This window comes from Rattus norvegicus, chromosome 19 (genome assembly GCF_021556685.1).
Source record: "Rattus norvegicus strain SHRSP/BbbUtx chromosome 19, alternate assembly SHRSP_T2T, whole genome shotgun sequence".
In the NCBI taxonomy this organism is placed as follows: domain Eukaryota; kingdom Metazoa; phylum Chordata; class Mammalia; order Rodentia; family Muridae; genus Rattus; species Rattus norvegicus.
Genome location: NC_141552.1, coordinates 875,001 through 888,895, shown reverse-complemented (window position 1 = coordinate 888,895; position 13,895 = coordinate 875,001). Strand labels below are relative to the sequence as shown.

The 13,895-nt window shown below is 47.1% G+C and overlaps 1 protein-coding gene across 5 annotated transcripts in view; it reads left to right on the top strand.

The window, feature by feature from the left end:
- Positions 1-6,141: 6,141 nt before the first annotated feature.
- Bean1 (brain expressed, associated with NEDD4, 1) overlaps positions 6,142-13,895 on the top strand; it is a 52,932-nt gene continuing 45,178 nt past the window's right edge. For 2 of the 5 annotated variants that reach the window (XM_087594779.1, NM_001400978.1), the window contains 1 exon segment: positions 6,142-6,539. The gene's annotated coding sequence lies outside the window, so the exon portion shown is untranslated. 5 annotated transcript variants of the gene reach the window in all.

Genomic DNA, 13,895 nt, shown 5'->3' with positions numbered 1-13,895 from the left:
TTAAAAACTCCAGGATGACACAGAGATGTACAATCTCTACACATGCTGAAGATGAAATTAATTCCCACCCACCCAAACACTTAACTCTTCTCCTCAACCCCACCCCCACCCCACTGGGACTGAGTCAGTAGCAGAGGGAAGCACTATATAACAAGATATGTAATATTCAAGAGATGCCTTCAAATAAATGAAAAGATAAGGGAAACTGCTGATCAGAAGAAAGGAGACTATTTTCATAGTCTAGAAAGTCTTGCACAGACGGAATAAATATTACTTCCTTTTCCTCTGCCTCTTCTGTTTGGAATTCCATGTCAACACCCCACCCACATCCCACCTCCTCCACCTTCAAGCTACGAGCCCAACTCTCTCTCTCTGAAGCTGGACTTGTGCAGGACAACCAGATACATTATTATTATTTAGAATTAGTTAGTATTGTTGTGATTGCTATTATTGTTGTTGGTTACCTTATTATTATTATTACTATTATTATTATTATTATTATTATAGTTTAGTAGTTAGAGTTATAACATTCTGCTGTTCAGAGCATCTGCACACAAAAAAAAAAAATGTAGTAGTGTACCCAGCACCCAGTACCCACTGTGGGTCCACCCAAAGCTCTTGCTGAGTTAAAACATTGCCCCAAACAGAACCTACCCAGACTCTCAAGCCGGCAGTCTTCCTTCTTTGAGTCTTTATGTAAACAGAGTCATATGGTGTCTGGCTTCTTTCACTAAACACTGTCAGTCTTCCATTCTGTAGCCTGTAGCTGTCCTACCCTCACTCTTGTGGCTGCAGTCTGTCATGTGAATTACTCTCCCTTGATTAGGGAGAATGAACAATGAAGAGGGCCATGGGTTGCACGTTGCACTCTGAGTTAACTCTTTACAATTCCTTAAACACCTGAGTTCAGGGAATGTCAGTATTATTCTTAATTAGACCCAAATGTAGTCTCTAAAAACTGTGTGTCTGGCAGCTGATATATTTTAAACGCTGATACTTTTTTGCAACTCAAGATACTTCAGTTCTGGGGCCACCAGAGAAAAAGCAAAACAAAACAAAAAAAAAAAAAGACAAACAAAAACAAATAGGAAAGCTGTAAGAAACATGGTTTTCTTTGCTCTCTCATGCAAGTTAGCATTCAATTTGTGTGTAACATAGATTGAGACCTCACTGTGTGTCTAGAACCGGACTCAGGACTTTGTGGGTATTAGCAGTGGGTGTTGCTTCTGACAACAGTCCCGGAAAGTAACTTTGCTTTTTCTCTCATTTTCTAAACATTGTGTTCATCTTTCATCCTTAGATTTTACTGTATTAACCCTTTTCAGCCATCAATGTCCCTTCTTCCAAAAAGCCCTCCAGAGCTAATCAAGCCCATATTCATTTCCCTCCCTTCTCAGGATCCAAGACTCAGGTATGTGCAATAAAAGGGGGGAAGGTCTGGCATAAGGAAAACCCATCTGGATAAAATATCACCATGCTTACTACTGTAAATGGATAAAGGATTTAAGGATAAAAATCACAAATGGCACACAAATATAAAGTGAACACATGTCTAAAATTTTTATTTAACTTACTTGTGAAAGAATCATTAACGAAGTATTTGTTGTTCTTTCTCATACAGAACCTAGGTTTAAACATATGCGAAACCATGAAGATGTGACAGCAAAAACCTGTAACCCCAGCACTTGGGAGGTGGGTGTAGAAGAATCAAGAGTTCAAGGTCAGGGGCTAGAAGGATGGCTTAGCAGTTAAGAGCACTGACTGTTCTTCCAGAGGACCTGAGTTTGATCATAGAACCCACAAGAAGGCTCACAACCATCTGTAACTTCAGTCCTAGGGGATCTGATGCCCACATATGTAGACATACTGCAGGCAAAACATTTACACACATAAAATTTTAAAAAGTAGTTTTACAAGGAAGTTCAGAGTCATCCTTGAATACGTACCAAGTTCCAGGGTAGAATAGGCTACCTGAAATATCATCAAAAAGAAGGAAAGGAGGCTGGAGAGATGATGGTTCAGCTCTTAAGAGCACTGTCTGCTCATCCAGAGGTCTTGAGTTCAATTCCCAGCAACCACATTTTGACTCACAACCATCTGTAATGGGATTAGACGCCCTCTTCTGGTGTGCAGGCATATATGCAGACTATTTAAAATATAAATATATAAAGTTTTTAAGAAATGAAGGGAGGGAGAGAGGGAGGGAGAGAGAGAGGGAGAGAGGGAGGGAGGGAGGGAGGGAGGGAGGGAGGGAACAGTGTACAGACAGCTCAGGGGTTAAGTGTGTTTGCTGCTCTTCCAGAGAACCCATTTGATTCCCAGCACCCAGTCAAGCTGCTTACAGCTAAACTCCAGGTTCAGGGACTCAGAAGCCCTCTTCTGGGCTCCTAGAGCACCTGCAGGCAGGAGGCATACACAAATGCATACATATAAATAAAATTTCTAAAGATAAAGTAATTTCTCTTCCATGAAAGGAAGAAGAAAGGGAGAAGGACTATTTTGGTCCGTAGGAGGGGAGAGGAGACAGGGAAGGTAATGCGAGCAGATATAAACAGAGTGTAATGACATGTACGAACATGTCCTAAAGAAACTAATTGTTTTGGATTGCTCTAATTTTTTTTTTATTTTAAAAAGTTGTCATGGGGCTGGAGAGATGGCTCAGCAGTTAAGAGCATTGTCTGCTCTTCCAGAGGTCCTGAGTTCAATTCCCAGCAACAGCATGGTGGCTCACAACCTTTTGTAATGAGATCTGGTGCCCTCTTCTGGTGTGTCTGAAGACAGCTACAGTGTACTCATATAAATAAAAAAATATTTTAAAAAAGATCTTATGCCCTATTTTAGTGTATTTATGGATAGCTGTAGCCCAGCTCCCACAGACCTCATAGACAACTCCAAGGACATAAAAATTTATATCACTACCCATTTTCTAGAACTTATAGTTTAATACAATAGCTCAGAAGCCACAGCAGGAACAAAGCCCTAGAGAAACAAATGACAATATTTGATTTAGAGGACACCTGGCTTTTTTTTAATTAAAAAAATTAAAACTCTTATTCTTTCTTGGTGCCACCTACCCAGCTGTACATCACTGGAGAATCAGTAAATGTCAAGGGTCTTGATCTCTCCATCTGTGTATGTGTATATGGAGCGGGGGGGGGGGGGGGGGGTGTTGAGGGATTGTGTACACAAGGCTACCCAAGGTCTCAGCATACCAGATCTGTCCCCAAGAAGTATGGATGTTAAAGACCCTCTCTCTACTACCTCCCACCAGTTATGAGCCAAGGTCCCTTGCTTCTTCAATAACTAGTGCCACCGGAGCAGGCTCCAGGTCAATGAAAACATAATTTATATAAAGAAGAAAGTTCTTCATCAAATTGGCAGAAGAGGTTTTCTGGGCTTCTTAACTACACTCTAAGGTCAAGGACATGTAGAGATTCGGGCTCTTTATGATATAGGTCAAGACTGGAAAAGCATTGCACCATACTTCTAGAAAAGTATACCAGATGACTTAAGGAACCTGCACTTTACAAACTGACACTGCTTTGGGGGAGTGGGTAGTTCCCTGTCAGTGACTGGGGTAGCCTGAAGTATCCTGTGACTCTAGGGTTAAGCCTCAGCAGTCAGCCTTTGGAGACTCTCGGTGCACTGTCCTGAGAAGTGCCCATAGTCCGTTGTGTAATGCTATACCACAGACTGGTAATTTACAGTGGACAGAAATGCATTTGGCCTGTGTCTCTAAAGGCTCCAAAGTCCAAGGTCAAGGGCCACACTTCGGGTGTCGAGGGGTGGGGAGGGGGTGGGGGAGTGGAAATGGCTTTGTGTTGCAAAGGGAGGAGAATTTCTAAAGATGAAGCTCTAGTGGCCCCACTCCTTCCATAACAGCTCAGGTAGCTCTTAAAGTTACCCATCTTTCAATCCTCATGCATTAGAACTCTGGGAAGATGTTCAAACCTTACCATGACCACATGAATCCCTGAAGGGCTTCCCTCTGCCCCCTCCCAGCTTGATTCTTGACAGAAAAAAATGCCAGACATTGCTATGCATCCCAGATGTCCGTAAAGCACACTGACACATCCGCTGGCACAAAAGATATTCATAGACATGTACGAACTTACCCATCAGGATGTCTACTGAGGCGTTGTCTACAGGAGAGAAGGGAAACAAGCTAGATGTCCACCAATAGAGAAACGGTTAAATAAAATCCAGCATCAACCTCAAGGACAGTACTGGGCAACTATTCAAACTGTGACAGAGGTGAGGAAAAAGGCCACACTCAGCAAGCTCCTTCTATTTAAGGATGTGTGCAGTTATACAACTTTTATTTTTAAGGAGAGAGGAAATACAGTATTAGAGTGGATGGTTTCACCTTCTTCTTTCTCTGGTGTCCTCCTCAAATTCTACTCTTGTATGCATCTGTGGATGGGTACAGATACAGAGACAGTGGCCAAGCAGTCACAATCCAACTCATTTAAATAAGGCCTAGCCTCACCCATGTCCACTTGAAACGGCTTTTTGGTTCCGAGGCCCGGGTTTCTCAGACCAGAGATACTCAGATAAGATGGTGGGAGTATAATGCAACGAACTCTTTGGGCTGTGACTTCCCACTCAAATGTGCCACCCACACCCCATACCCCTAAAACACATACACACTCAGGCTTGCCGAAGAGCGACCACTCTAGCTCGAATACATCTGGATCAACTGATGTCTGTTCAGGGGTTCGTGGCCATTCTTGGTGCAGTGGGCAGAGCTGTGGCCTAGTAGTCAGCCTCCAGTCCTCACTCCCTGGTTTGGTCCTATCGTCTCTTCTCCTGATCTTTTATATGTTCGTCCACAAAATAAGAAGAAATGTCTGAGTTTGGACAAACCCAAGCCTTTTCTTAGGATCCTTCATTCTGACCCTTCATTCAGTGTTCACGCACTCAAGCTTCCCCTCATGACAGCCCTAAATAGCTGAGATGAACCCCTAGCTGGGGGCTAGGTGTTCAGAGGGGAGCCAGTCAAGGATGCAGAGTCCCAAATGAACAGTTACCCACAGAGGTTGGGAAGGGATCTAACCCTGACTCCCCACAGGGAAACAGGAGCCATGGTGCCTAGCAGAGCTAAGGTACAAAGCCATCTGTTTTTTCCTGGAGCCTGCTTTGTCCCCACCTCCCAGTTGGGGCCTGTAGCTGGCTCAGTTCTCTTCCACAAGGTCCCCAGGGCTCCTCTGCTTCCCCAAGGTTTTATCATCAACATGTTCAGCTCTTTGTCATCGCGTTTTATTTTCGAGAACTGCTTTCTGGCCTGTGGCAGGCGTCAGGGTTTCAGATGTCCTTCCTCCTTCAAACCTCAGCTCCCTCATTAATAAAATACGGGTTTGGAAAGGGTTGGCAACAACTCAATTTATGGATTCACTGGTCAGATTTACCAAGTGTCACCCTGGGCAGACCCTGCAGTCTCACCAAGATGTATCAGCCCTTGTGGGACTTTCCTAGGTGAATAAATATTCCAAATGATTCTACCAGTAACAGTAGAACACACCAGTATATTTGAGTGTGCAAAAAACAAACTTATTATTGTAGTAATAATGAAAAAAAATAATAGGCCTGGGGACAGGCTGTGGCATGCCAGAGGCCACAAAGTGGGGTGCATGTGGGGGAGGTGCTAGAGCCCTGGTCCCTCCCCGGAGCCAGGCATCTTCCAAGGCAGTCTTGCACCTGGCAAGACTGAGCGCCAGGACAGAGGCCATCAGGTGGGCAAGGGAAGAAGAAAATAGGCCTGCTGATAGGTCAGATTGAAGGCCGTGGCCAAGCCTACCTGAAGAGAATTCTTACAGCTGGCAACTAGCGGCCTTGACAGGCTCCTCTACCCATCCCAAAAGCCAGCAGCCTATGCCCCCTCTGCTGCCCCCACCCTGCCTTCTGCGCTTAGCTCTTGCCTCTGTCCAACCTTTCTGGCTGTCCATCCCTGACATATGGTTGGCCCACCCTTCTCTGCACGTGTCTGTCTGTCCACCCTTCACAAGTCTGCCCGGCGCGCTGGTCTCCCTACATCCCTCGGCCTCCCCGCCGCCCTGCCCCGCCCTCCCGCCGCTGTGTGGGTGTCGGGCTGGCTGTGCGCAGAGGGGCGCGGCTCGGCGCTCCCACCTCCTCCGCGTCCCCGTCTCAGCAATGACCCGGGCCGTGGCGCCGCCGAGCTGAGACCCCGGAGCCGCGCCGCCGCCGAGGAGGACCCGAGAGGGTGACGGTGGCGCGAGCGGCGGCGCGGGGACGGCCGGGGCGGGGCTGCTGCTGCTGCAGGGCAGGGCAGGGCAGGACCCGAGAGACAGCCGCCGGCGGCGGCTCGCCCGGGAATCGCGGGCGCGGGTCGGTTCTGCGGGGCCCCGCCGGTGCGCCCCGCCCCTGCACGCACAGCAGGCCCAGGCGGAGCGGCGGGACGCCCCAGTCCAGCCCGAGCGGTGGCATCGGAGCGGGAGCCGGAGCCCGAGTGGGACCGGAGCTGGAGCCGAAGCTGGAGCCGGCACTGCGGCGCACGGAGCGGAGCGCCGCAGCCAAGCCGAGTAAGGGGCGCGGGGCTCGGGGAGGGCCGCAGACGGGGTACCCGCTGCTTACGCACGCGGCTGGGGACGCGCTGGGCGGCGGGGGACGCGGTCCGGAGCGGAACCTCACCGCGCGAGAACTGAGCGGTTTTCCCGGGACGCCTGCGGTTCCTGACCACCCCCACAAGGGTCACCGGAACCCACGAACCCCAAGGAAACCCGAAGAATCCTGAGTCTGCCTGAGTCTCAGACGAGTATCCTCCCGGGGTACAAGCCCATGACAGGGTCTCCAACCCTGCGCCCTGGGTTTTGAGGGTTGCGGACCAGCCCACTCAAGAAAAGACACTAGGGCACACTCTTGTCTGGGTGAGAGAGGAGAGGGGCTGGGGTTCTACGGAGTTTGAGCCTGAACCCTCTCCCACCACCTTAAGCCAGGAAGTTTGACGCTCCAAGGACCGGGTTACCTGGACCATGACATATTGTCGCACCTAGGACAGAAAGAGAGTTCTCGCAGCTCCCTTCCCCCGCCCCCTCCCTCCGAAAGGCAGACTTTCGTGCGTCTATTGCAAAGGACCCGAAGCTGAATCCGAATCCGAAGTGGCGGTTCTGCTGACTGCGCAGAGGTACCCGTCACTCACCTTCCCAAGCTTGGCAATGCCCACTCTGACCCCAGCTTACTCCTTTCCTTGTTCTTCAGGCTCTGCAGTCCAGGAACAGGCGCGTAGGGTCATCACTGGGCTATCTTCCTAAGCCACTCCTGTGCCAGCATGGGCAGCCAAACCTAGCCTGGGAAGGGGTGAGCACAAGTGGCATACTAGAGAAGCAGGGGTCTGTAAGAGTCTTCATTCAGAGTTCAAGTGCACCCGAGGGCCAACAGATGGCCCTCTAGATGCTCCTCAGTTACAAGGACTGCTTACTAGATGACATCACCAATGAATGCCTCAGTTTCCCTCTTTGAAAAGTATGCATGATTCTATTAGCGGACTGTGCAGGATCTTTGGAGCCATGAGACCCTTTTGGCTGATTCCCCAGCTGTGTGATCTTAGGCAAGACACTTGACTTCTCTGAGCCTCAGTTTCCCTCCTCTAAAATGTGTGGAAGATGAATCCAGATCATTAGACGATTCTTCTGTGGAACGTGACACACATCTATCTAGCCATTGACTGCATTTGGCCACAGGTGTCATTTTCTGAGGCAAAGCAAGTTTGACGTGAGGAAACATGGTGCCCCCTTCTTTCTCACCCTCTAAGGAGGCCTTTGGCTCCCAGGGAACCTCCTGACATCTTGCAAAACAAGACTTTCCTTCAGCCTCTCTCTCAGGCACTTGCTGACATCTTCTGTCCCGCCCAAACCTTTCCTATGCCAATGTCCAGGTTTCAAGAGTCTCACTGACTAAAAGGGGATACTCTGCCTTTTTTTTTTCTTTTGCCTTTGGCTGGTACTTGTTGCCCCAGACCAACACCACACACACACACACACACACACACACACACACACACACACACACACACACACACACACACAATGTACAGAGGAACTTACACACCTAGACACCTAGATCTACTCTGGTTTAGGTGAAGAGAGAATTGCTTGCCAGGGGTGACTTCGGTGAGCCACAGGTGATGGTTCCAACAGGTTTCAAGATGCTCAGTCAATGGGTCAGTGAGATTAGATTACCATGAGTGTGATTCCCTGCTGACTATGACATGTCTGTCCAGGCCATTAGTGCCCAGGAGCCCATGATGAACCTGCTGAAGGAACTGGAGCTGGCGACAGACAGCATGATTTGAACTTAAGATCGAGCCTGATTTCTGGAAAGAATCTTCCTGAGTGTGGGCAGCTGGGACCTTAGGCCTGGAGCAGACCAGTCACGTGCCTATGTCTTAGGGAAAATATGAGCATCCACGGAGTGGCACAGAGGTTGTAGGGAACCAGGAGCATGGAAAGAAAGCAAAGGACACCTCCCATTCCTGCTGGGATGAAAACAGGAAGTGTGTCTACCTGTTGCTGGGCAGAATGGCTGCCTAGAGGTTCTTCCTTCCAGAAGTCCCTCTCTCCTTTCTTCGTAGCTTCCTCTATCCCCGCACCCCATTCACTCATTAGGGTGTCCCATTCCCTGCATCTCCTGTAATCTTCTCCCCGCCTCTTCCCAGAGGAGTTCATCAGAAGCTAATTAGGCTTTTTCTGCTGCTTCACTCAGTATTTGGAGCTGATAGGGAGTGTGATGGGGATGTGGGGCGATTATGGGTCTTCTTCGGCAATAATCGACTGAGCGCCCTCAGAGGGCATTACCATTTCTTGAAGGCCTAGTGCCAAGCATGGGGTAGGGAGCAGGAAGGAACCAATCTGTTCACAGCTTCTAAAAGAGAAACTGAGGCCAGGGAAGCTTGCCCCCTGGGAAGTGAGCATACGATAAGAGTTGTGGCTGCCAGCACAGCTCTTGGAGCTAGCAGGCAGGTTTACGGCATTTGATTCTGGGCAGGTGCCCCCCCCCTTTGTAGACACAGTGTTGTCTTGAAAATGGAATGAGTATTGATTGCACACCTGCCAGAACAGTCATGAAGACTGAAGAAATAGTGCATGTGAGGGGTACGGCCATGTTCAGTGGAACTTGGCCAGGAGCCATGCTGTATCTGTGTTGTAAACATCCCTTACACAGGATTTTGTAAGCACAAGCACTTTTGCTTTGATCTAAGACAAGAGCAATTTTGGTACAGTGGGGGCAGGCAGGACCATCCTATAATCACCGACACTCCACGGTGTCGGTCAGAACACTGAGGCTCCTGAAGGCTGAGGAACCGGGTATAGAATAGGTAACATCACTGTGACTCATCGTAATTTTACACGGGGTTTGTGAAATTGATAATTAACACATTTTAACTTCGGCGGCATGCAATTAGTTATCAAGATGATTCCTCCATGGAGATCTTAATGATTTTGTGTCTAAGAGCTGAAAATGAAGGTGCTAACTGTCCGTGGGCTATCGCGTTTTTAGACACTCCTCTTTTTTTTTCTCCTCATACAATTATCAAACTCATTTAGTCAAATTGACTTAAAAGAGCAGTCTCCCACTCGTTATCCACAGTTCTTCAGTTTCCTCCGAAGCATTTATCACCTCCAACATCTATAACCCTTACTTAACCATTACCTTCTCTCAGGAATATGACTCCCTCTCATGTCTCCTGAGACTAGAATGGCATTCAACATTCAGTAAGCTATGCAAAATCATAAGATGTCTTGTCAAACATGAGGTCTGCTATTTTTATTATTCTTGCCAAGTGTGTAGATCGATTAAAAACAAAATATTACAGTATGGGAGACATTGTTCCCTCAAATATTTGGCAAATAAGACTTGCTTCAGGAGCTGAAAGAGATGGCTCAGTGGTTAGGAGCTCCTGGTGCTGTTTTGGCCAAAGACCAGCATGTTTTAGCTTGCAGCACCCACACTAGGTGGCTCACAGCCACTTGTAACTCCTGCTCCAGGAGATCTGATGCCCTCTTCTGACCCCCCAAGCCACACACACACACACACACACACACACACACACACACACACACACACACGTGACTACACATGCAAATACACACATGCAAAAAGTAAAATGAGGAATTTCTTTAAAAAGACTTGCTTAAGTATCGTAGATATCTTGATGAATATTAAGATGCAAACTGTAATCCCAGCCACTCTAGAGTCTGAGACAAGGGAATCGCAGGCTCATGACAACTCTGGACTACAGAGTGAGTTCAATGTCAACCTGAGTTACTTAGTAACAAACATAAAAATGAAAAGTAATGTTTAGAATCCAGAGTGTGGGGAGGATTAACAGGATTAACTCCGTGGAAGAACACTTATGTCCTATATACAAGACCCTGGGCTCAATCCCCTATACCACAGAAAAGATTATTTTCAAGTATCTTAAGGTAACTTCTTATCAGTAGATTAGATGTGAAGTTAACCTGAAAAAAGAAGGAAAAAATCTTTTTCAGTAATAAAAGTTCAAAGGCAAATTAGCCTTTTCCCAATGAACTGGCATTGATTTTTTTCCTTCCAGTTACTTTCTACCACAAAGGATTCTTTTCTGAATCTTCATTTTGATGATCTTTCAGATTATAAAATCAATACATTTCACTGTAAAAAAATGTTGGGTATTATAAAAAAGTATATAATGCATAAAAATTTTCCTTAATCCCTCTAGTATATTCTGTTTTCATCCTAATCTTTTGCTGTGTGTGAATGTTTTCACTAGAACTCTGTTCTACAAAATAAAGGTCATGCATGGTTCTATAACCTGTTTTTTTCTCCCTAAAATACTCAAGATTCTCTTTCCAACATTATACTGAGGGTCTAGAAGTCATTAAGATTTTTGGAAAACATTATTGCATGGCTATATAGTATCCCACTATAAATGGGTACCATAGATTTCTCAGTCCTCTCTTACTGATGGTGGTGGCCACATTGGGATTATGTCATACTTCATTATCATAAATAATGCCTGCCTGGGTCTCTTCTGGTGTTACCAAGCCCTGAATCAGACTTCTATGTACTCTTGGTCAAGATCAAACCAGCTTGCAGATGGCCTAGATCATGAGATTGCCTAAGACACTAGACCTCTACGTTTTGGCCACAGTAGTAGGGTTACACCCTACAGAGAGAGCAGTGGTTCTCGACCTGTGGGTTGTGACCCCTTTGGCAAACACCTGTCTACCAAAATATTTACATTATAATTGATAACAGTAGCAATATTACAGTTATGAAGTGGCAATGAAAATAATTTTGTAGTTGGGGTCACCAGAACATGAGGAACTGTGGTAGAGGGTCAAAGCATTAGAATGGTTGAGAACCACTGCTAGAGAGGGACAGTTCTGGTAAATTAGTGCAAGTAGAAACCCCAAAACCACCAGACAGATCTTGACCAGTCCAGTACACCACACATGGGGCCTGCCAGTGAGTTTAAAGGTCCCTTACCCCCTCTGTGGCCACTATCTTTTCCCTCACCCTAACTCCTGAGTTTATTCTCCTGACGTCAACCACACTATAAATAGTGTATGACTTAGCAGCACTTACCAAGGCACAGACCTCCCCATTGAAGGCCCCAGCTGGGTCCCTTCCTGTGACAGAACAAAGTTCTGCTGGTGGCATTAGACCTGCAGGGGCGAGGTGGGTAGTACCCGTTGCAAGAGCATTGCATCTAACCAAGTCCAGGAAAATTTCTCACTTCCTTCCTGCTCTGAGTGATCACATGCCCACCCACAGATCCAGAGAACAAAGCCCTGTGAGATGATGTCATTCATTCATTCGGTAGTCACTTTGTACTTCCTGTGGGCCGGGCAGGGTGCTAGGTTATCTATGTCACTTACACATAGTCTGCAGTTTGCCCCTCTACACCAGAGTGGACTCAGAACCATGATCGCAACCTCCCCTTCGTCACCTTCTATCTCAGATCCAAATGTCTGTCAAATTCCCCTGCACTTTCCTACCCAGGGCATTCAAATGCTCCACTCCACTCAACTAGAATTTCCTCCCCAGATGGCTTATCTTATCTCTGCTCACCTATCACCCTCCTATCAAAACCTACTCTTTTTTATCTAACTATCCCCCCCGCCTGCACATCTGTCTCTGTCCTGTCTCCCCTGTTGCCCAGCATATGTGACCATTGCCACTATAGTGGTGAGTTTCTGTAGCATCAGAACCCGTGACAGATATCTCCCCCATCACCTGTCAGTCAGTGTCACCCTAAGCTCACGAATGTCCTCCAGAAATGAAAAAAGCTGACCCTGCCCAGCTATGACTCTTCCGAGGAGCCTTCTTAGGGCAATGTGCTTACCACCTCGACAGGCCTCCTTCTGATTCTGAATCTCAGAACGCTCATCTATAAAAGTTGAGTTTCATGTTGAGGACCTGGTAAGCTGACAGAATGGGACATCGATGGAGCAGGTGTGTCTCATGGTCCCTAGAACATGATTAGAGAGCTCCAACCCATTCCTGAAGCCCTCCCTGTCTGCTCTGGTGTGAGGCAGGTGTCTCCCCTGGCAATATTCCCCAGGAGACCCCACACTCTCCTTATCCAGGTCTGAGTATCCCGCAAGCCCAGAGTGGAGGTGTGCCCAGAACAGGACCATAAAAGGATGTACAAAGGACATGGTCTCCACACACTAGCCACTTCAAAGCCTGGAGTGCTACCCGCCCACCCTCCCTTGCATTCTGAGCCAGGCAATCCAGTCTGGAGATGAGTCACAGCTGACTCTGGTGCTAGGCTCAGAGCGAGACAGGCAGGATAATAGTGACCTTAAATGGGCCCACACTGGCTGGGACAGGTTGGGTACAATTCCTACATACAGAAAAACCATGGTCTCAGTCCACCTGAACCAGGTTTGTCCAACTGTCCCATTACTGCCTGGCAGCTCTGTCCACACACAGGAACCCCAGGTAGGCTTGTTCACATGGTTGCCTAGCACACATCTAGATCCATTGTCCTGGGGTTTTGCCCAGAGTGTCTGATGCCACCAGGCAGTGGCTTTCCTGTAAGTCACTTGGAGGAGAAAAATAGACTGAGGGTTGAACACCTCTCCTTTTGAATCCGGAGAAACCCCATTAAAGGATATATATATATGGAATATGTATATGGGATATATATGTGGAATATATGTGGAATGTATATGTGGAATATATGTGGAATGTGTATATATATGTACACACACACACACACACACACACATATAAATAATCAGGAATAGAATGCTTGCCTATTATACCTGGGACCCTAAGTGTGGTGATACACATTTGTAACCCAGTGTTCAAATGGCTGAAGCAGAAGGAACTTGGGTTCAAGGCCAGCATAGGCTACATAGCAAGACTTAATCCATAAAATGAAAATAAATTTAAAATTTTTTAAATTAAAAAAAGGAAAAATTTCAAAAGTAAGAAAAGCCATTCTTTCTGTTGCCAAGGATCTGAGGAGACCCCTTGCAGGACTGAAAGGAATGGGTGCTGGGACAGTGCAGCCAGAGGCGACGTGTAAACTGCAGTGTGCAGTACAGGGAATGGTGGCCTGAATGTGACATATATCAGTGTAGCCATAGACAGCAGGCTGTGTGGAGATAATCAGGTCTACAGGAAAAGCCTGCTCTTGGCATTCGGATCATTATTTGAAGGCTATCGCTGCATAGCACCATACATTAGTCTAAGGCTAAGGTTGACTTACTCTAACACTCCAGGTACTTGGGGAAATACCCTCCAAACTGAGCCTCAAGCTACTGTGCCTAGACCATGCTGATCCTCCACCCTCCCAAGGTGTTCTGTGTCTAGGATCATTTCGAGTTGGCTTCAAGGATGTCCCCATGCTGGGAAAGTGCCACCATTGTGACTGATCTGAGATC